The sequence below is a fragment of the Lonchura striata genome, chromosome 1, assembly GCF_050655825.1.
Source record: "Lonchura striata isolate lonStrDom1 chromosome 1, ASM5065582v1, whole genome shotgun sequence".
In the NCBI taxonomy this organism is placed as follows: domain Eukaryota; kingdom Metazoa; phylum Chordata; class Aves; order Passeriformes; family Estrildidae; genus Lonchura; species Lonchura striata.
In genome coordinates, this window is record NC_140703.1 from 83,318,584 (window position 1) to 83,342,100 (window position 23,517).

Consider the following 23,517-nt stretch of genomic DNA (forward strand, 5'->3'; position numbering starts at 1 on the left):
TTTCCTAAGTTAAACAAATTCTTCCCATCCTCAAAAGTATGGCTACTCAGATGCACCATTCATCTACTTATGTCTCCTGGGAATGAAATATTATACACATAGCATACTCTTCCTCTGTTGATTCCTGGTCATTGTCCTTGACAGTGGCATGTTCAGCAGTAACAAGCTGTATCCAAGTCCTTTTTGGACTTCAAACTGAATGTTGTGAGAGCTTCAGCCTTTAAGCTGTTGGATTTTTATTTCATGTAATTGATAAGCAATTGTTGGGGCAGTTATTGGAGCTGAGACTTGCACCAGTATCTCGTGTGTTAAGAACTGGGGGACAGCAGCTCCTTCTATCTGTGGTCTAATGGTGAGCAAAACAAATTCCTCTAACTGGGAAAATGACTTGGACCAGTAACATAATGTTCAATGACAAACTGCTAAGGGTAATCTCTCTAAAGTGAGTTCAGATTACTGCCTCTCTGAAGTTACAAGAGAGATTAGATTCGAGTCTCTTAAAGCACAGGTGAATAACCCAAGAAAGCATCTCCTTGATGGTTTCTCTGTCTTCCTGTGGCTTCTCACTGACATAGAAAACTAGACAAAAATGCCCTTAGAGAAAATTCATGGCTGACAATCTGTCTCACTGCAAAGGATCATCTACCCTGTGCTTCACATGGATCATGTCAGTGTGACAGGAGCATCAGCACTGATTTTCAGTATTACTCTGTAAAATTGTGCATAGTTCTGCTTAGCTAGTTTTTGAGGTATCTGGCTATCCACATGTTCAAGAGAAAAGAGAATTTATTTGCAGTGTAGCAATTCTCTGATTATTCCTGTTTGCCAGAATCAAGAAACAATCCAGAGATTTCTAAGAGTTATGCCAGCAAATCAAACCTAGCTTTGGAGTGAGCTCAGTAAGATTCCATATAAAATAAATTACACTTCTGTGAAATTTATCTTAAAACCTGCACAGTAATAATTATTCACTTTTTAAAAATTACCCTACCTTTTTCCTTTTTTTCTCAGTGAACTTTTAATGGCTTAAAAATAGCTATTGGGTTTTTCTTCCCCTCTAATATTTTCCCTTAAATATTTACAGGAATTTTCCAGTTGAGATATGATAACATTATATATATAACATTATTTTCTTCTATCCTACCTTCTTCTTCTACTCCAGCAGTCTCCTAATGAGCTTGCTCTCAGAATGCACACCCAGCTGCACTTTCCTTTATTACTTATGACAATCTTCAGAGTGCACAGGAGATTTTTATTTTTGCTAGGCCTTATTCTTCACTCATCATGACAATAACACAACGCTCAAGACCTTAATACTCTTATGTAATTTCATTTTTGCTATCAATAATAGATCAGACACAGTCTCTCCCCCTTCCACACTGCCCTCACTAAGGTGCATTTGAATTTTTCAATAAGATATGTAAAAAGGTAATTATGCTGATTATTTACCTGTTATTATAATTACATGATGTTAATTTCTGTTTCACTTTAGTGCCTCTGCTGTCATAGTGAAGTAGGTTATGTTATGTATTTATATCTACACAATCTGTCTCCTATTTTTCTGTTCAGCTGTATTTTGGTCTAGAGTGAGGCTGATTAAACTTGTAATGTCTATTCCTTGGCAAATGCTGAGATAGAATTTTATTTTATTATTAATTCCAAAATTTACTGAAGCTTTTACCAAATATTTGGAGGCTGATGGATATGCTCTACCTAAAGATCATTGAAATATTGTGCTCTGATTCAGACTTGTAATTTTTTATTCTGCTTTTAACTAAAAAAACTTTAGAAATTAAATACAGTTCTGAGATAATCAATATTTTCTATCAGAATTTTTAAAACAAAACTCTCTCTACCAGGGCATTTCCTCATTTTTTTTTCCCCATAGAAACAATATTTTCTAATGTAAGAACATAATTATTGGAAGCTTCTTATTCTACAACAGAGCTGGTATGGTCTTGTAAGGTATAGAATTCAGCTGAAATCAAAGATGATCTGAACAGTTTCAGGAAGAACCTTGGTCTCAGGGAAAACTGCAGGGACAAAAGCAGGGAAACCTTGGTGCTCCTGTGCAAGCAGAAAGGTCCTGCTGGACCTGAGTGGTATCCCACCAGCTCTTCCCTCCTGAGCACTATATCAGGTTTAAGGTACTTAAGTAAAAGAAACAAACAGAAAAAGAAGTAAAAGGGCATTCTTGGAGCTCAGATAGTGATGAGAAGGGAAAAAGCAGGCTATCACATTCCTGAGGGAGATATATGATTACCCAAAGGTGGAGGTAAACAAAAAGCCTGGGTGAAATTTGTCTCTTTGAAATGTGTTTCTTCCTTTTTTCCGTTTTGGTTTTTTTTTTTTTTTTTTTTTCATTTTGACATAGGGGCCAGGGAGTTAAGAGCATGGGAACACTTTATTTTGTCTTATTGAATTCAGCAGTGTTTGTGAGTTTAATTTCTTCACATAATGGATGTTCCATTTTAAATGCTTTAACATCTACAAGGATCTAAATGTAGATGAATGAACGCTGCTATCACTCCAAGCACATCACTTTTATATCTTGTCAGATGGTTACAATTATTAACAACAGCATTTAAAATTCACTTTCTTCCTTGAAGAAAGCTCCAGCTATAAGACATTACAAATTACAAGTAGTATGTATAGTGAAGCAGTGCTAAAACTGCTGTCAGCATCCCAACGTGGCCATATGTCTGACATAAAGTACACAAAAGAAAGTGTTGAGGATTGGAGCACAGGCTAATGATAAGTAGGCTGGTTAAACAATAAGCCTCTCAAGTGAGCAATATACATTCTGTTCTGTTTTTCTTACTTTGTGCTGCTTTAAATCAAAGTCCACAGGTCTGCTATTGCTGGGAGGTTGGACATGTTGTCTGCCAGTAAATAGGCCCTCTGCCAAGAAACTAGAGCTCACTCTTGGTAAAGGAAGAACATTGTTCACTAAAATAGTTTGTCTTTTGATGCCAAAGGAAATCAAATTGTAATCAAGGGCTGAGAACGGACTGAAGTCATAAAGGCTGGCTTGCCTCAGACTTTGGCAGCTTCGCTTGTTCCCAGGCATATTAAATATAATTTACGTTTGCAGAGGGGAGAGGCTTTATTGCACTGGAAATTTGTTTTAAATAACACTTAAGTGAAACACTGTCAGAGACAGCCAGGGTTACACTTCTACTGTCATTTAGACCCCGAAAATCCAGAATATGTTCATGGCCTTCACTAGATTTGTTCTGAACTTACATGTGTGTAAATTGATATTTTTGATCAATGTTGATGAAACAATCACATTTCCTTCATTCTGGTCACCCATACTGAGTGGAAAGTTCATTATGAAAGGCTTACCTCAGTTAAAGAAAATATTTATATATTTTTATTCTATTTTATAATGCATGTGAAAATTCAGATTAACCATAAATAACAATATTTGGATGAAAATAAATGAATGCATATAGGACAGTTGAATTGATTATAACCTTGATCAGCAATATATGGAGTGAAATAAATTTTGCTTATAATTCATGTTTTAAACAGTTAAAGGTTAAAATATGTACTTTCTGATTTCAGAAATTAACTTAGGAACACTTCAAAATAAAATAAAAAGATGGCTTTAATTTACCTTTTGGAACAGTAAAATTAGCTTTTATTTCACCATGGATTTAAAAACTAATTTAAAAATAGCTTCTCCCAAGAAGTGATAATTTTACTTTTCAGCATCTTGTTCATAAGTAGCCAAGCTAATGGAAAATGTTGTTTTAATTTTTTGCATACTTTTGGATGAGATATTTTTCTTCTAACCTGACATCATAATGTAGGTTACATCTGAAATGTATTTTACAGATTTGTACTGAGTCAAAGCAATGGAATCTGCCAACTAAAAAGTCTTCTATGAAGATCTCATTTACAATTACATTCACTTCTTTGTTTTGCAGCTTTGTCACACTGCATGTAGCATATGTCAGCAAAATAGTTTTAGTTGCATATGTACTATGTAAAGGGGAACTTGGCCCTAGGGAAATCATAAAGTATAATTAAACTACAAAAGAAATGGTTGAGTAGCTGCTTCTTTAAAATGTAGGGATTTTTTTCTTTTGCTGTTTCAATCTTTCTGCTGGCAATACTGTTTTAACAGTACACTTCTCCTTAGAATGGAAATATTTAGATAAGTTTGAACAGCTTACCTCTCTCCAAGCAACAATTGACATTTGAAGCAATTTAGGGTTAATTTGTCAAAAGACTAGGACAGATCATTCACCTAGACAACCAGTTTGAAGGGCTAACACTATGCCTTGGTGCTTGAGGAACCAAATAGGCGCCTGTCTGATATGTTCCTTAAAGCTCTGTCCCTGTCTGTGTATGTATTTACCTAAGCTTTGATGATGCCAAATAAACCACTAGTTTAATGCCCAAAATCTGTCATCTCAGAGTAACCTAAAGCTTCATGACTAAGTTTTTTCTGGAGGTTCTTTTGAAAGTGTGTGTTGTTCAATGTCTTTTGTATAAGATAGCTAATTTAATTTGACTCAGGGCAGTGGGGTTTAATAAGAGGCAAGGTGTTTAGGAAATGTGACCTGCATTTCTCACCATTGCCTGAGTCTGTTTGTGAGTCTAACCTAAGGCACTTAAAAATAACTTTGTGGAAATTTAAACAAAGGTGTCTTTTCCTGAAGATGGGACTCTCCCTTTTCCAGAAAAAGAAGTGATAAAATTTAAATACTTTATTTTCTGAACAAAATTACTTAGACTATACTATTGATTTTCAAACATTTTACAGCAAAATATTAGTTTGTTTTGTTTTTTTTAGTAAAGAAATGAGACTAAATTACAGAAGTTCTGGGAGTACCCTTACTTATGATATCAATGGTTACATTTTACATTGCAGCATAAAAATACCAGACCTATCAGCTGTAACCCATGGCAGCCCTTTTTCTCAGCTGTAATACACTTTTAGAAGATATATGATGAGGGCCAAGAAACTAAGAAAGACAGAAGAGTGACTGAAGAAGTAAAATGCTATGACACTCAGACATTAACTAAGTTTCCTGGCACTTTTGGCAGCCACAGACACCCCCGAGGGTTTGACAAATTGGTGGGTGCTTTTATCTAGTCCATGTCAGTGAACAATACCATGTGATATCTGAGCATGGGCTTTTGAGACTAATTAAAGCAGGGCCTTGCTACCAAATACAATCAGACTAGGAGGTCATTCTAAGAAGTAACTGGAGAGACCTCGGTACCTGCGCTCCCTTGAGTGCATGCAGAAATTACGGTGCTATGTGAGCTTGCACCTGTGGTTCCTGTGGAGAGCTGCAGCCCAGGTTCTCTCTGAAGTCACACAGATGCTCTGAGACAGCCCTGTGCTCTCTGAAGAAGTCCACATAAGGAATCTTCCACAAAATTGCTTCAGGATTCAAGCCTGCCTGCAATATTCCCTTCCCTAGCACAACACAATCCTGTATCATACTTTTCAAGTGTTCTTTCTGTTGCTTTTTTCCCTTCCCTTTCAGTCAATGTGACATGGTATATTCAGAAGTTAACAGGACCATTTGTGTATTTCATGAAATAGGTAGAATTAGACTACTTTAAAAGCTTTTATATCTAGATAGGTATGTAAATACATAGATAGGCATAGAGATATTTATACTTTGGTTATATTTTCTGCTTTCCCTTTGTATTGTCTTGTAAACACGTCATAGACATGATCCTTCATTTTTGAAAACAATAGGAGCTGGAAGATTAATTCAGGGAAAGCAAATTAAAGACTCATCTCTATTGTTTCAGTTTTCTTAAAAAAAGGTTTATGCTTTTAAAAATCTTTGAAATACACATTGAAAATAAATTAGGAGCAGAAAGAATATTTCTGTGCCTGAACTATCCCATCCACTCATAACCAGGCTAACACTATAAAACTGGCAGACAGATATAAAGACAGCTCAGCTGAGTGTGAAAACAAAAATGTGCAAGAGGTTTGAAGCTTGCAGCCTGATACTCCCCCTGTCTCACCATTACCTTGTCTGTAGATGCTCACTGGCAAATCAACTAGCAATAGCCCATCATTTGTTTGGGAACTGAGTGATTTATGATGCTTCTGCAGTAGGAAATTGGTCCTACTACTGCTGAAGAGACTGGGCAGCTCAATGTCTATTGCCTTACACTCTTCTGTTGGGCTTTTCCTTTTTCTTCTCAGTAGATCCAAAGCCAGAGAGGTCAAAGTTAGCAGCTGTTGAAATTGCTACATGCTTTTTAGAGACACAAAAATGTGTGCCAGAATTTTGGCTGAGATTGTGATGACCACATTTTGACAGAGAGATCCTCCCCCTAAACTTATTTCACATGCTAAGAGTTAACAATATGAGGAAAGAGGGATGAAGGGGATAGAATTATTAGCCTGTCACCTTAACAAAGACTTTTTGAAGTGCATTACCTCCTTGGGAACGGATTATCCTTAATGAGGTTTAGTGTCAGATAAAGTACAAAAGATGGTTAAACAGAAAAGTCTGTAAACAATAATATTTTAAGATTTGCAACAGTCATATTCATTATTCTATATCTCTAAATCAATCATCATTCCTAAGTGAAGAAACAATTTTTCAGCAATCAGGAAATCAGGTGACACAGGCCCTGTAGTCATCTCTAATTAAAACCATCCAAAATTCCTGTGTGGATATATATTGGTGTAGATGGGCATATATCTGTATTGTGCCTAAAATTAAACATCTCTCTTTATAAACATCAAGTATAATTGAATAATTTTTCTTAATTAAAATACCATTCAGACAAAACAAATGTCTGTTATTTCTGCTGCAGGAGCAAACACTTTCCTTGTGTTTGTCTGAGTTGGAATTAAGTGAAATACAGCATCTCAAATATGATGCACTGCAAGTAACCAGTTCATACAATGTATTGAAACCATAAGAAGGCAAATTTTGATTTTCATATACTGAAAACCCAATGCCATGAAATAGTGAAAAAAAAACAGCCTTACCATTCAATAATACAGGAAGTAGTCATCTTGATCAGTGATGTAAAAAATGGCATGATTTCAGCCAAAGTAAATTTAAACAAACAAATAATCAACTCAAGTTTAAAAAACCTTACTCCAGATCAGGTTCTTGTTCAAGGAATGTCAGAAACCATGTCAGACAAAGCATAAAAAATTCAGGAGACTAATTTTGGAATATGCTGTCAAAAGCAAATATGAAAGACTATTCAAAGGCAAACATATCTGTTCACTATGATGCATTATAATACTGGCTATTCAATTTCTTGGCCAAGTTCAAAGGCCCTAAAATAAATGCGTAAACTCAATGCTGACTTCTTTGCCCACAAACATACAAATAACTTTAAAGATACATATTGTACTCATCCAATCACTTTCCCATTAATATTTTCATTTTTAAACACTATTGTTTGATTGCTAACTCCTCAAATGTGATGAATCTGGGTGAAAAATAGAAGTCTACAAAAAAGGGAAATTTTAGCAAATTTGTCCACTTTTGCATTTACAAAATATAAATAATATTAAAAATCCTTTAAAAAACCCTCTAACAATAAATCCTGTGATCCAAATGATAATGAACAATGAATGGTAGCAGTTTTAGGATACTAGAGTGAAATTCTTGAATGATATCAACAGATATTTTTTGCCTTTCTCCTATCTCTATGATAATATAAACTTTTGAATATCTTCTTATTGTGTAGAAGACATTTATAGTTTGCCTCATGCACTGCAGTTCCACAAGAAGACACAAGGAAAAACAAGCTCAAAATTCAAAGAAAAAGCATAGTATGTTTTTCTACTTTATCAAGAAAGGATGAATAACTGTTGTGTACCTAATATGCAGAGATATCTTAGTATAACAAGATACAGCTTAACTCCTAGAGTCCTTGTTATTTAATCCATTTAGTTCTGCCCAGGGATCACATGAATTTATGGAAACCCCCTGCTACCCTCTTTGTTGACTTCCATCCCTGCTGGGAGATCCCCATCTGCTGGGAAGCAAAAGTCTGTTCTGAACTTTACCTCATTTAACAGAGTGCCACATGTAAATCCAACTTCTTCATTTATTACTTTGACAGAGCAGATGGCAATGGGCTTTTAAAATACTGTAATGTTGCTTAAAACTAGCTATATTTGTAGAAATAATAGTTTTAGCTGCTTGGATTCTAGTGCCTGATTTTTAAGAAGAGAATCTGACACAGACAATTAAATTTTTGAGCCATCAGTACTTAGTGATGCATCATAATTTAGCTGTTTTCAGAAAATCATATTGTGACCAAATAATCATTCATTAAGACAGAAAATACTTTTTTAATGGAAATTTGAGACTCGTGTTTGATGGCTGATATGAGTGACTAGTTTTCTAATAGCCTTAATCACTGGAGTATTTCTTTACTTGTTCATTTAAGCCCATTAATGGAAACGTATGATGTTAAGTCTAATATCTACTAACCCTTGATGACTGTTTTGACTTCCAGCATTGTCCTATAAATAACTGTGAATGACATGCACTGAAAATCAAAGAGTATTATTTCACTATGATTAAAGAGAACAGGTTCACCCAAGACTTCCTTTTCATCCAGTAAGACGACAGAGAAATTCATTGTTAGTTTGACTCAGATGTAATGTACTTCAAAATGTCTTGTCCTTAAAAATCGTACCCTAAATGCATAATGCAGACTTTAAAAATAACTTGAAAACTCAATTACAGCCACTGAGTTTTATTGTAGGAGGCACATAATGGAATAGGGAACATCAAGCACAATCATAGCACCCTGAGCTTGAAGACTACAAATAATATAAATTACTTGTCCTCAAGATCCAGTCTAGTGGTTTGTGTGTTTGTCTGTTTGTTTATAATTGTTGGCATCTGAAAATTTTTTAAGCCCTGAAAAAGGGAAGTAAACCTTACATGTCCAGTGCTTTTCTAACTGAGAATATCAGCTAACTTGATGCTCTGTGAAATCCAAAGAGCCTGTATTCATCCGATACAGCTGGGATCTTTGGTTATGTTCATGTTCGCTATGAACCTTCTGATCACATTATAAGTATTATGGCCAAAGGGTGCTGGTTGTTGACATGACATTTGTGGTCTGTCATGCAATCATGTCATCTTGCGTGGCTGCTTCAGGGTGAGATCTCATATGAAGTGAGCAATCTGTGTTCGTTGCTCTAAATGGAACAAGTACCTCTAATATGCACTTCCTTAGTTCAATGTCAGGTGTTTAAAAGTAATTCTTTCTTGTGCATATGCTTAGGCCCTAATGTCAGATACCATGATTCATAATATTTTTTTGCTTTTCTGATGATAAATAATACTGTTTAGAAACAAGGCTGTCTGTCCCCCAAGGGCTTTTATAATGAACTGCACAGGCCTCCTCTGCTACTATGCTGGCTAAACTACTGGGATACAACACACGGCTTTTATTGATCATCTGGAGAACATTATACCAGAAGGGGTTTGCCTCTCAGTGTAATTTCCTTTGATATATAATGTACCATATTTAAAATTTTAGTTCAGATAATGGAACTTTCTTTAGCTTTACTATCATGCTTGATTTTTTCTTGTTTAGTTGCAGATAACTTTTAAGACTCTTGAATTAAAGTTTAAAACCTAAGGCTCATCTTCTGCATGAAAAAGCCCTGGAAAATACCCCTGGTGGCAAATTCCTTTGCAATTATTTTCTGCAATGAGATATGCAGAAAAATTATGCATCAAAGTAAAAGCCAGGGAGCCTCTGTCCTTATTTGATAAATCTACGGAAAATTGGGGTCAGATGTGGTTATTCCTGCTTTGGCTATAACCTCAGGAATACACCTTACTCTTTTTATGCAGCTCCAATGGAAAAGAACAGCAGTGATCTTCTCTGCCAATAAATGTAATAAGAAATCACAGGATAATTAGTAGCTCTGTATAGCATAATCCAGTTGAGAAACTGGGCTGCTTTGGGGGCAGTTTAGTTGTCTCTTTCTTTGTAATTAGTACTTAAAGCAAATTAAAAAAAAATCTAAAATATATTCTAGACATAAAAAGATTATAATCACCCATGAAAATTAACACTGCATGGAATTTAAAGAAAAAAGTAAGAAAAATCCCCAATGTTGTTGCACAAGAATTTGAAAAAAGCCCCATGTTGGTAAGCCAGATGCTTCCTTTTTCCAAAGGTTGTGTGTAGGCAGTTTATGGTATTTCGGTGATTCTGACCTTTGTCTGACTATGTGGCTGTGTGTGAATAGAAGTCTAAACAAGGAAAGCAATCACTCTGTGTACAAGTGGTTAAAATTCATGGCTAGCAGGGAGCAGATTGCAACAGGAAAGCCCCCAGCCTGTCCATCTACCAGTACCCTACCACCAGCAGTGCTCCTTTTATCCCAGCTTCTCCCTATGGTTGCCTTCAATTCTTTTGCAAATCTTTCTCTCCCCTCACAAATTTATAGCCCATTGATGCCTTTCTGTGGCTGGCTTGAAACATCTGGATAACAATCTTGCAGTCTGTGTCCTGCACCCTTCCCTGGAACAATGGTGGGTGCAGGGCTGCCATCAAACCCAAAGGAAGAATGGAGCTGGTTAACTTGTACATGCACTGCCCACCCCCGGTTTGGGGGCGAGGGGACGTGGAGGAGCTCAGGGCTTTGCTTTGTCAGTCTCTGAAAAGTAGTTCCAGTGATTGTTACATCGTGTTTGGTGTTTCCTTAGGTTAATTCAGTTTGTGTGATGCTGATTTCCTCCTCCTGGATGTCAGCCCCTTCGCTACCAGCAGCAACTCTCACAGGAGGTTTTGCAGTAGATTCAGTCTGAGGTGGTTGAACTCACACATTTCCAGTCTCTCAGTGTGGCAGAGCAGGAAACGTCTCAAAAGGGCACACACAATTAACTTACGGGAGTTTTACATTTAAATTAATTTAGTGGGTTTTAATAGACAGTACAGCTTTCCCCCAGAGTTTTAAAAGAATTAGATAGTTGGGATCAAGCTCTCTATTTTACTCTAAATTACAATATTTTAGAAGAAATGTCTGTATTTAATTTGTCAGAAAATCTGTGTCATTTATTAGAGTTTGTTGTTGTTGTTGTTGTTGCTGTTGCTGTTTTGTTTTGTTTTGTTTTGTTTAGGATAACCAGGAGAGAGAAGAAAGAGTGGAAAGAACATTTCCTCACTTTTTTCTTGGTAGTACAATCATTCTAGGAGATTAAATTAGGAGTTTGCAGTTGCAATAAATATTGTTTGGGGTTTCCTTGTGGTTTTGTTACTCTTAAATGAGGGTATCTGAGGCTTCAGTGACAGGCAAAGAAAGAGCATATTCTTCCTTTGCATTTATGTTATTCAGTGTGTAGGCATGTGTTGCTAAATGATACAAGCCAAGTCAGAGTTACTTAGCTATTTAACTGAGATCTCTTGAACCACACTGATGTTTGTTTAACTTTCTCATTATTAGACCAGCCAAGTACTGCATGCCATGTTCTTCCTTGCAACCTGCAAGGACAGGAAGTGCCACAACTTACAGACCTTGGTAAATTCTCAGAAAAATTTTACTCCCGATCTAGACTAATACTCCCATTGTTGTATGTCAGAGTTAGGCACTTAATTTCCATAAATTATGTTGGTTTTGTTGACATTATGTTCTATTTTATAGCCACTATCTTAATTTTTGGAAATTTTGTGCAGATATATAGACTCAAGACAAAGACTGAAAGATATCAAGCAACTTATCAAAATTTGCTCATGCAGATGGGTTCTCTGATACCTTTTCTGCAACTTCCACTCTTCAACCAAAAAAAAAAAAAAAGAAAAAAGAAAAAAGAAAAAAGAAAGAAGAAAAACAACAAAAAGCTGTATCTCTCACTGTATTTGATTGCATTGGCCCTTGCTGAAATTTCTTCCTGGCTTAATAACACATCTACACCAGGCTGATGGGCTTCATGCTGTTGTGCTGGGATAATAGATGTGTGACCTCAAATGACACGCTTCAGATACACCCAAGTGGCAAAGCAATAGTAGGATGACATACCAATCTTTTATTACCTGCAGAACAGTAAATATGTCAGGTGATGAGGTTGATTCACGGCTGGTATGGGTGGGACATGAGCTTGTGGAAAAACATAAAAACTTGTCTGACCTATTAAGATATAGCTGCTTTTCTTCTGTGTGTGCTAAAGAACATTGATGGCTATTAGTCTACTTTTATTGAGAGGACTACTGGCAGGTGCTATAAGTCTCTCCAGAGAGCCTTGATGCAAAAATGATTAACTGACTGAGACAGGAGTTTGAGCACACATACAATTAGTGTGTGTCACAGCAGTGAAGACGGTGTATATAATATTACTTGTGTTGGAGAACTGCTTAGGTATCAAGTATTAAATACTGAGAACAAAGCATTAGAACTCATTCTAAAGTGCCTTGTTTTCAGAAAGAATGATCAGTTTTCAGTCATTCTCAGAACAGAAAAATTTATTGAGAAAATTGTCTGTCTCTAAAGAAAATATGCATACACAAATGTTAAATGATGCATTACTTTGTGGAGAGTAGGATGGCATTATTATTGAACAAAATGTAAGTAATATTTAAGAACATGATAGAAATTCTGATTTTTGAAATTACTTTTTACAGAGATGTATTTTCACACTTCAATATTGTCATTATTTTGTCAAAAAACACCAAAAACAACCCAACCATGACAGGCATTTAAATTAGATTAAGTATCAATTTCCAGCCAAAACAACTCCTGTAAAAGCTTACTAGTGGTATACTTTTAGTGCTAATCAATTAATAAAAAATAGTTTTCAAGGTGATTAATTAATTTATTTAGCAGCCACAAACTTCAAATTAATGGATCCATCTATTAAGAGAAAGCAGAGGTGAATGCTTTAGTACTGTATGGAAAGTCTTCTCTAAATTCCTGTAGCATACTATTTCATTGATTGGCATCTGTCTGCACTTAAAACAAATGGGAAAACAAAGCGAAAAGAATTCTCTGTGGCTCATCCCCTGAGGACTGGGGAATTTCTTTCTTTTATCTATTGTGGATGTAAACACTACATTTCACCCTACCAAACTAAAGCTTTTGCTCCTGAAATTAGAGATGCTTTGCACTTCTTGTCACATCCCAGTTCTCTGTGAAGAGAGGTCCTCTAAGGAGCTTCTGCTTATCTTGTTTTACTTTGAAACCTGTTCAAAGGAAAGAAGAAAGATCCCACTTAGCCTAGTTAGCCTGAGACTAGATCATTCGGTTTGCTTATGGAAAGGCTTCCCTTTAAAGATAAGAGCCCTTAGAATGTATCAGATAATTTGAGTTAAACTTTTGGGTTATATGTCTTACTGTCGGTCTAAGTACTTCCGTGGCTGTCTGCTTTAGCATGTGAGCACATCACAGTTACTCAGTTTTGTCATTATAACACCCCAGTGAGATAAGAAAATGTCTTTATTTTGTGCCTGGGGAACTGAATCACAGGGTAGGTGAATAATCTTGCCTGAAGTCAAATGGAAACACTGTGGGAAGCTCTGTGGTTGTTCCAGGGTACTAAAACTAGGTCTGGTATCCCAGAGCTGAACTGTCTCCACAAAAATAACCTTTCTCTGTAATTTTGTCAGCTGCACTAAAACTTTGTAAGTGCTTTTTATTGAGAATTGTGATCAAATCATGCACGGACCTGAATAAGCTTCAGTGCAGGTTAGGTATACAGCATTTTAAAGACACTACTCACAGTAGGTACATGCACATTTTTGTAAACTGTGCATTCATTAATAGTGTGACTACATATTTAGGACTAGACATATGAAAAAATTGTCATGGCTTATAAGGCAAAATAAAATGATACATTCACTTAAAGTTCAGCTAAAAAATATCATCTATTTTTCAAATTTTTGAGATAAGAGTATGTAATTATTTACCACAATTAAGTGGATTCACCTAATTTACATTGCAATAATGTGATGATTACTGAATTTGCACTGTTTTAATACATTAAAATACATGGTCTCTGTATTCTGGGACCAAAGTGGAAGCATCTCCTCTAGTGAACAGGAAAAGGATTAGGAGTAATTACCCTCCCTACATACAAAGGACAGTGATAATGTGAGCCTGGAGTAACATTTAATGTACACTTAGCAAGAGCTAGTACAAGCTAGGATCAATTCTTCCACAGAGCAGATCTGGGGCTTTTTTGGTTTAAATAGGACTTGGACATAATCTATGGCAATCCTTGAATTCAGTTAAGAGAAGGTATCTGACGCAAATTCTTTGTTTCCCCAGGTCTGCTGCCTGCAGCTGCAAGTAGCAGTGGAAAAGGGAACGACAGGTTTTTTACTGAAGAGGTGACAGCAGAGCAGAAGCCTCCTGTCTGTGTAAGTGACACAGGGAGGGGGAAAGTGCAGCCTCTGTTTTCTCCTGGGGTGCACCTGGGGAGGTCACTCTTGTCTCTGTGTTACTGTGGTTACTGCTGATGTCTGTACTTGTCACACTACTTACACTAAGAGCCTGTTTGGTGGAATACACAAAGTAGTACCCAAATGTGCAGAAACCCCCGTGAAAGTGTCATCACATTGGGAGAAAGGCTTAGAAGCAAAATTAAGTACAGGTATTTCTTTTCCAGACTGGGGAAGAATTTGGAATCTCCATCGTCAGAAATTGTTGTACCATTCGATAGAATAGTGAAACTGGCTGGGGTGTGCATAGGCTTCATGTACATGTGTACATGAATGCATAATGTGTATATTTACACTCTTTTGTATATTTATAAGTATTTAAGTATGTTGAAAGGTACTTTATTTTTTTTTCTTGTACTCTTCTACACTTAGAAAAACAAATAAAAATTTGATAGGAGATTTCCACTGCCTTTGGAATCTCACTTGTTCAGGTTAAAAAAAGTTATTTCATAATAATAATAAGATAAAAATGATTTTTTCATAATAACAATAAGATAAAAGTTATTTCAATTGTAAGTGAAGGTACTTAACTTGAGGGTGTAAATGAAGCCCCTTTCCCCATTGTTTTTTCTGCCACAAGCAAATTGGTGTTTTGTGCTAGTAGACATTCCAGTTTTTTAACATCCATCAAACTGACATTGATAAAGGGTACTGTAAATTTTTGATTAATGAAATATTGCTTTCTTCGGCTATTTTTCTAACATTAGGCGATGTTGTCTTGTTTCTATCCTTGCCTGACGGCCTGAAAAATTTATTGATTTAGAATTTTGTTGTCTAGTGTCTTATGTCTCATGTCTAGTGACTCCTATGCATTTCCATCATCTTTCTGGGACAGTTAAGACGACACAAGCTGAGTTTCCTAACATGGTTCTGAACATGGCTTAAACTCAGCTGGTAATTAAGCACCACACAAATCCCCCCTCAGTGGGATGGAGTGAGAAAATGTATGGGCCAAGATAAATACAGTTTAATAACTTGCAATCAACAATAACAGTAAGGAAAAGAGGAAAAATAAGAAGGACAGATAAAAATAAAACCAAAGCAATACAAGTTATGCAATGAAAAGGGTTTATCACCACCAGCTGACACATGCCCAGCCAGACCCTGAGCAGTGCCCCCCACTGTTTACCAACCTCCCCACCCAGTTTTCTTGCTGAGCACATCATTGCATTATAAAGGATATTGCTTTGGTCAATTGGGGTCAGCTGTCTCATCTGTGTTGCCTCCCAGCTCCTTATTCCCCCCAGCCTGCTCACCGGTGGAATGATACGAGCATCAGAAAAGGCCTTGACTCTGTCTAAGCCCTGCTCAGTGATAACAAAAACATCCCTGTGTTGTCAGCCTGTTTTCAGTACAAATCCAAGCACAGCCCTATGCCAGCTACTATAAATAAATTTCACTCTATTTCAGCCCCAACCAGCACAATGGCTTTTTAAGCAACAAGGATACCCTACACAAAAAGCAGAGGTGCTGTGACTGTTGTCTCAATGAGCTTTAACTTTTGATACTGTTATAATTTCCTCCACAATCTCACCCAAATTCTTCAAAACACCATAGACTGTGAATAGTTTATAATTGCATCATCTCGTCTCACAATAGTTCCCAGGTAAATAAACTTACCCCACTATAGACAGTGAATAATTTTAACAGGTGATACATAAGATTTAGCAAAATCAAACACTTCAAGTGTAACAGCAAGACACTACAATATTTCTGTGTATCTCAGGCCTCAGTTCCAAATTACAACTTTTTTTTTTCTCAAGAGTGGGAATTTATTTACTGACTTAACTCTGCTCTGGCTTCCTGATTTTTGGTGGTGTGGAGAAATTCACAGAGCTGTCAATGAGTGCAGGAGATTCTTATCATCTTAAACTTGAAAAATTTGTGTTAACCTTCAAGTCTTTAAATGTATACTTATTTTTATCTCCTACATCTCTACTATCAAAATAGATATTAGACTATGCATTCTATACTGGCATGATAAACAAGACCTGAAAATACAATTGCAATATGCCAATTTTGCACTAGTTAAGGATCTGATTCAGCAAATAAAGTAGAAAACATAGTCTGGAGGCAATACTCAGAATGATATTAGTCTGCAGAAATATTTCTGAACAGATTTGTTTAATGTGTCTATTTTGTGTCTACAAACTTTGCATAAGTATTCCAAGGTTTGGAAACATGGAAGAGTTAGAAGGGGGGCTTACTAAGCACAAGAGAAAAATGACATAAGAATTCCTCCTGTGCAGCCATTAGATACCAAAACCTCTCATGCAATAGTGATTTATTGTGGGAAAGAATAAGAAAGATTGTGTGTATAAATCAGAGTGTTAGCTGAGTTGTGGCTCAACTTCAAAGCCTTCACACTTCCTTCCCTCTACTTTTTACTTTATTCTACAGCTTCTTTTCCCAGTGAAAACTGTCTTTCTCCTTCATCTGTGTTTTACTCTGTTTTCTTGGGTACTTTAAAGATCCCTGATTATAGCACAGTTTTTGATCTTCTGTGTTAGATTCTATGCAATTATCAATGTCTTGCTTGGGACTGTTATAGATCTCTGCTATGCTGGACTGAAAAGTGCTGAATTACTTTCAGAGGGCAATCTTCATTGCCCTGAAACAACAGAGGTTCATATGGTAGCATAGGCATGAGAAAAAAACACTAAAGAAAACAAACTTAAAAATTAAGCAAAATAAATAACATAGCTTCATGTAGTAACTTTGCTGCTGCAGATGGACTTGGCAGGATGCCAAAGCAATAGTCACCAAAAAGATTTTTCTAGCTTTTCTGAAGTCAATTGAACCAGCTACCAAAAGAAAATTGTTCACTTGTTAGAGAATAACATCAGAATATTACAGTGGGTAATATCGTGATAAGCAAATATTATTTTTCCCCTATTTACATCTTAATAGCCTTCAGTATCTGCAAGGTTAGCTTAGTGGAGTTGTTTTTTTTTTTTTTGGTTGGGGGAGGAAGCAAGTCGAGAAAGACTCAAGCCTTTTAGAGATGTGAGAGCATTTTCTGTTTTTTATCGGTGATTTTTAGCAAAGGACAAACTAATGAATGTGTAAGCATGCAACCATGACAACAGTGCAAGAAGAAAAAGCCTCATTACCCACAAAATTACCAAAATTACTGTTCTCATAGGTTTCAACTGAAAAGATGCTGTTTTCCCTAGACTCGGTTTCTGTTATTTACCCAGACTGTGGACTTTTAAAAACTTTTCTTCACTTTTCACTTTTCTAATAAACAGTTACCCAAGCAGCTTTGCCCATCACATGTGAGATTGCAAGGAGTAGAAACCTACCTTGAAAACTCAAGTTGTTTTGCTGCTGATACTGGGGTTTGGCACCATCTGCAAGACTCACTCAGGATGCAGTGCCAAACTGGGAGCCCTGCTGGTGTTGGTTCACCATTAATTGCCAGCCTAGCTTGGTGGAGTTGTTTCAGGTAAGTCTGCATGATGACGTGATGTCTGTGTTGCAGTGTAGTCATGTGCTTTGCCACAGGTTCTGCCTGCACTCTAGCCACTTCCCAGTATGAATGTGGAGACCAGTACTAAATATAGCACTTGTAGGAAATTCTATGAGGATACATTTCAGAGAAAAACTTTCTGTCTTTTTATTTTCCTTGTCTTTTCTTCCTACTTGTCTTTTCACCCTATCTCCACTTCATCTCCATATTTTCACTCAGTGCACTGATGTTATTAAACTTTGGTATACCTTCATCCATCCTAGTCTAATAATTCCCTAGCTGCTGTACTCTACACCTGTGAGCTGAATTAAGCATGTTATCTTCCAGGCTATAATTCAAAACCTTAAATATATCTGTGAGTGATCCCTGCAGTAAATCACTGTCCTGGTCTCTACAGGATGGCGTGTTACCATTTAGCATTAGACTTTGTTTATTGTATGGACTACTCCTCATTTGTACCTTAAAAATCCCATAGTTCAGGCACCAGCTGTCAGTAATGAGAGTTAAGACATTTAGCTCATTGCTGGTCATCTCTGTAACTTCATGTCTTTCCTGTAAATGGTTGCCAAAAGAAAAGGTTAAGAGTTGCACTGTAATAAGGTCATAAGACACATGAGGACAGCAATACAAAGGGGAGGAGAACAATAGCAAGGGCAACTGGGATAGATGCAACAGTAAAAGTTTGCTTGAGAGAATAATATCAGTGACAATGACATCAAGAGGAAATGGGAAACAGTCATGAGAAGAGGAAAATTGATCATTAGAAGAAAAAGGCAGTATTTGACATAGAAAAAAAAAAACACTACAATGTTTAATTAAACCTAGGTTAGACATCTAGTCAAGACACCTCTTCAGAAATGAAAAAGAAAGGAAAACTGTTTAGATATCTGCATTTCACAGCTGACATTCCAGTTAAAATTAAAGTAAATAAGCAAAACAACAACAAGAACAACCAAATAAACCTCTTGCATTATTATTTTGCATTATAGGTTCTGAATTACAGATGTCCAATAAATCTCAAATGAAAGAGTACCACTGTATTTTACCACAGGCCTGAGCTGGTGTGATTGCTTAATGCAGATAATCTAATATTGTGAACTGCATTAAAGATATCTTGGAATTGGCATTGGAAGATTGTGTAATAACACTTGTCACTGTATTCTGCAATATTAAAGAAGTATATTTTGCATTATTATGCAGTAGTTTTCTCTTGAGATGTAAATCAACTGAAGTTTCAGTTTAAATAAATCCTCTCCAGAACCTCTAAGGCTTTCTCTGTTCTTCTCATACTCCTCCCAATTCAATTCCATTCTTGATTTCCCTCCAAAACCTATTCATTTATGCTGATTATTAAATATGCCTTACCCATTTACACTAACTACATCATTATCAGCCTTACCACAGAAGGACCATTTATATTGTCCTTTACTGTGCTTTCATATTCCCATCCCTCCTCTAATCTGGCCACTGACCTTCACCCCCTCCAATGACTCTGATCTTTTTTCTACTGTCAAAAGCTCCTTCCCTGTTTATTGTTACCTGATGTAATTTTGATTGGATTTTACTAAACCTCTGAAAGGTGTCAGGTGAACCTGAAGATTTTCTGTTAGTGAATCTTTCAAAGTTCCTGAGTCCTTCTACAGTGTATTTTGACCTGGAAACAGTAAGAAAACTTGAGGAATTTTCTGGGGTTTTATGCTATTTTGATTTGTAATGAAGAATCTTGAGAGGGGAAAAGTACAGGAAAATAAGATGAAAATTCTAAGGAGGACATTTACTTAATTGACATATTTTTCTTTAAATTTTATTTTTCTCTCTTTTCTTTTTTCCATGTCCTCTCAGTTTTCCTCACACATTATTTTCCCTGCCATAGAATGTCTGAATGGAGTGATGTATCATCATTTTGTAGTCACAAGTTTGGGAATCCAGATCCTAGCAGGCTGCAAGTATACTGAGCTACTCCCAGAAGTGAACAACACAGATTTTCCTGACATGCTGTTACAGCAAAGGGGCTTGGGGATATCTCTGTTGGATGTAATGATAACTTTCTCTTCCAAATAACTGCTTGAAGTTTTAAGCAGTCTTGAAAAGTTCAGGATGGTTTTGCTTAGGAACAGAAATACTGAAGATTTTTTTTTCTGCTTCCCTTTCTCTGTCTCTGGAGAGAGAACGGGAACAACTGAAATTTTTCTATACATCAGACAGTATGGAGTCACAGGCAACCCCTAAAGCAACAGGATGTGCAACAGACTGGCATGTCCAAGAAGCGTGCTCCTACCCTCCAGCCCTCCAGGATGGAGTGGGAACTGGATGGTGCAGGATAGCATGGGAAGCAGTTGTGCTCAACCTCATAATAAGAATGGAAATGAAAGAGCTTTGCTTAATTCTTTCACCTGTATAGGGACTGGCAACAATTTTGCTTTATATTTTATGTTCCTACCAGTGCATGAAAGTCCCTTTACTCCTCTGTTCTGCTTAAATCAAGAAGCCAGGCAAAGGTCACCATTTTTATGAACTGTATCACTCTTGGAGGGCAGACCTCTTAGGTAAAAAAAAGAAGATCGAAAGCCAACAGGTGAAAATAATCAAGATTTAAATCCTCTCTTAATGTGGTAAATTCTGTGGGTCAAGGTAATGCAGCACAGAAATGGGCAGGCATGGAAGCTCACGTTTCCCCAGGGTGTGACTAATGCAACTCTAAAACAACACACATGATCCCAAAGTATTAAAGCACTCATAAAAGAACACTCCTCTGAGTATAAGAATATTGTGTAGAGTGTTTGTCTACCTTATAGGATGTTGTTTTTTGACTGCTTCAGCGTAGAATATCCTGGTATTAATGCACATCTTTCCTTTCCTCTGTTTTGCAATGCAAGTTTACTAACATTAGTGGATTATCCCCTAGCATTTTTAGATTTATGGGAAAATATTTTTATTCAACTGTTTTTTCCCTGGAGATAATGGAAAATACTATCTCAGTACTTCTTATTTAAGTCTATCTGAGTGCTGACATAATGCAGCAATGTACTGCACAATAAATAAGTTTGTAACAGGAGCATGTGGCACATTTTTTGTCTCTAGATAGGTGGGCACTGGTTAATTGACATGATATTTACAAGAACCTGTAATTACCAACCAGATTTGCTTCTGACCCATGCACTGATGTTTCAGGTTTTCCTTTCAGGTACATTGAAGCTGTGCCTTTGAATTAAACAGAGTTAGCAGTGTGTGCATTAAATTCAAACAGCATGTTTGAGCTAAAAGAGAGAGCATAGGTTGGTGGGAATTTTGTGTATCAAGGAAATTAAAAAAAAAAAAGAAAAAAGAAAAAACAAAGCCTGGCCTTGCTGTATAAAATTCCACTTCAAAAAAGAAAACCCAGAAAGTGAGTAGTTTGTTACAATCAAGCGGAAAGTCAACAGAGACTCTTGAACTTTTCCTGTTTTTGTTGTGTCTAATGTCCAGCAATTGCTAGAGACTAATAGTCATTTTCTCAGGGTTACATTAATACTTCAAAGAATTTGACCAAGCCACAACTGAAAAATGGATTTTCCTTTTGAAAGTGTTGATGGCAAGTTTGATTAAAACCTTTCATTCCTCACAAACAACTTTTGCCGTTAAATAAGCCTTTATTTTAAACTTGTTTAATTTATTAAAGTCTCATCTCACCTGTTGGTTTAGTGAAACCATCTCTTTGCAAATGTTTGATAGAAAAGGGAGTCTGAGATGCTTAAGGGCAAGTAAACATCCGCAGCATGAAAACCTCTGCATCTTCTCAAAAATGAATTATTATTTTGACCTGAACATTTACAAGATGTTTAAAGGAAGACAGGATCCTTCTTGTCTATAACAATTTTGTAGAACTACTAGTACTGGAGATTATTTGTACATAATGAAGGTAAGATGATTCACTTCTCCTAGCATATTATCTTCTCTGGGAAAAAATTGGGGTTTTAGACCTGTCTTTGGACTTCCCTGTGCATACTCTTAACTCCTTACTGCCATAATACACACGACTCCAGTACTTCTCGAGGTATTAAGTTCTGCCTGCAGGGAAATTTTAGCAGCTGAAATGTAAACTGTGATAGAAATTATTTTGAAAAAAACCTGTGGCATTGAATACTACAGTACCAAAACATTTTATTTCTTATAGTTTGTACTATTCCAAAAACATGAGGAGAAGGAAAGAAGAGAAAAGAAGAGGGAAAGGAAAAGGAAAAGGAAAAGGAAAAGGAAAAGGAAAAGGAAAAGAAAAGAAAAGAAAAGAAAAGAAAAGAAAAGAAAAGAAAAGAAAAGAAAAGAAAAGAAAAGAAAAGAAAAGAAAAGAAAAGAAAAGAAAAGAAAAGAAAAGAAAAGAAAAGAAAAGAAAAGAAAAAGTTAATTTAACCTGTAACTTACTGAGTACCTGAATAAACATTATATTACCACAAGGAACAAAACAGCAGGAGAGTGCAAAATAGTGACTGTGGTGATGGGAAGTGAGAACTATTTTATTCTGTGGAAATACTGGCTGAAAATGATGGTTGAATTACAGTGTACCTCTATTCTGGTTTGAATATTGGCTGTCCTCCCACAGTCCCACTGTAAATCTGGTATGATAAAACTCTGTACCAATATATGCTAGCTAATTTAACAGAAGCGTGTGCATAAATCCATCCTCACCTAGGTAAAATAAAGGAATATGTGACCTGGCATTGCACAGGGCTGATACAGGTGGTTTTGTAGCCTCAGACTTACTTTGTAATCAGTGTCCTCAGAGATCAGGAACTTCAACCACACATTTGGCAGTGGTCTCTGTCCCCCTGCATGCACTGGGCATTGGATGAACTGAGCATCCTGCCTGCAGTTTTGTCTAGAATCCCATGCTGTTGCTCTAGACCCCCCTTCATCCATTTATGTCTTAACAAGTGATGCACAGATTCAATAGTGCATAAATATTGAAGTTCACTTTTTCTTATGGAGCCATTTGTCACAAAATAATTCCTTTGGAAGAACATTTGGATTTCATCCCCCAAGTATCACAGCAAAATTTTTTATACTAGGATAGTATATAGCTGGCTTAATTTCATATGCTAATTCCATTTTATTTAAGATCTTGTCAAGCTAATTCTTTGAGTAAGTTATAGTGAGTAAAGGAAAAATATAAAATCTAAATATATATATCTATGTAATAATAGAGCTGTCAGAATGATTGGTTTATGAAAGCAAGCAGTCTTCCTCACATTTCTAGACATACCATTCACTCTGTTTAGAGTTTTCTTTCTCATTCTTGTGTCATTACAGGATTTCTGCAATGCTGAGAAAAAAAGACCTAGGTTTTTTTTTTTTTTCTTTCCTTAAGAACAAGCACTTCAAACCTCTCATACCTTATCAAATGGACATAAATATTGGTCTAGTGGCAAATAGCTTTGGGGTATTTATATCATATTTCCTGCTTAAATTTAAATACATTCTGGCAATCTAGCACTCTGCTGACCTCTGGATAGAAAATACCTCTGTCTGAATACACCTTATTCCCAATATTATGAACAATCATTTTGCTGTTTCTTGCGATTTTGCTTTCACCATACTTCTCTCCTTTGATTTCCTCCTATTTTTCATCCTAACATACATACTTACTA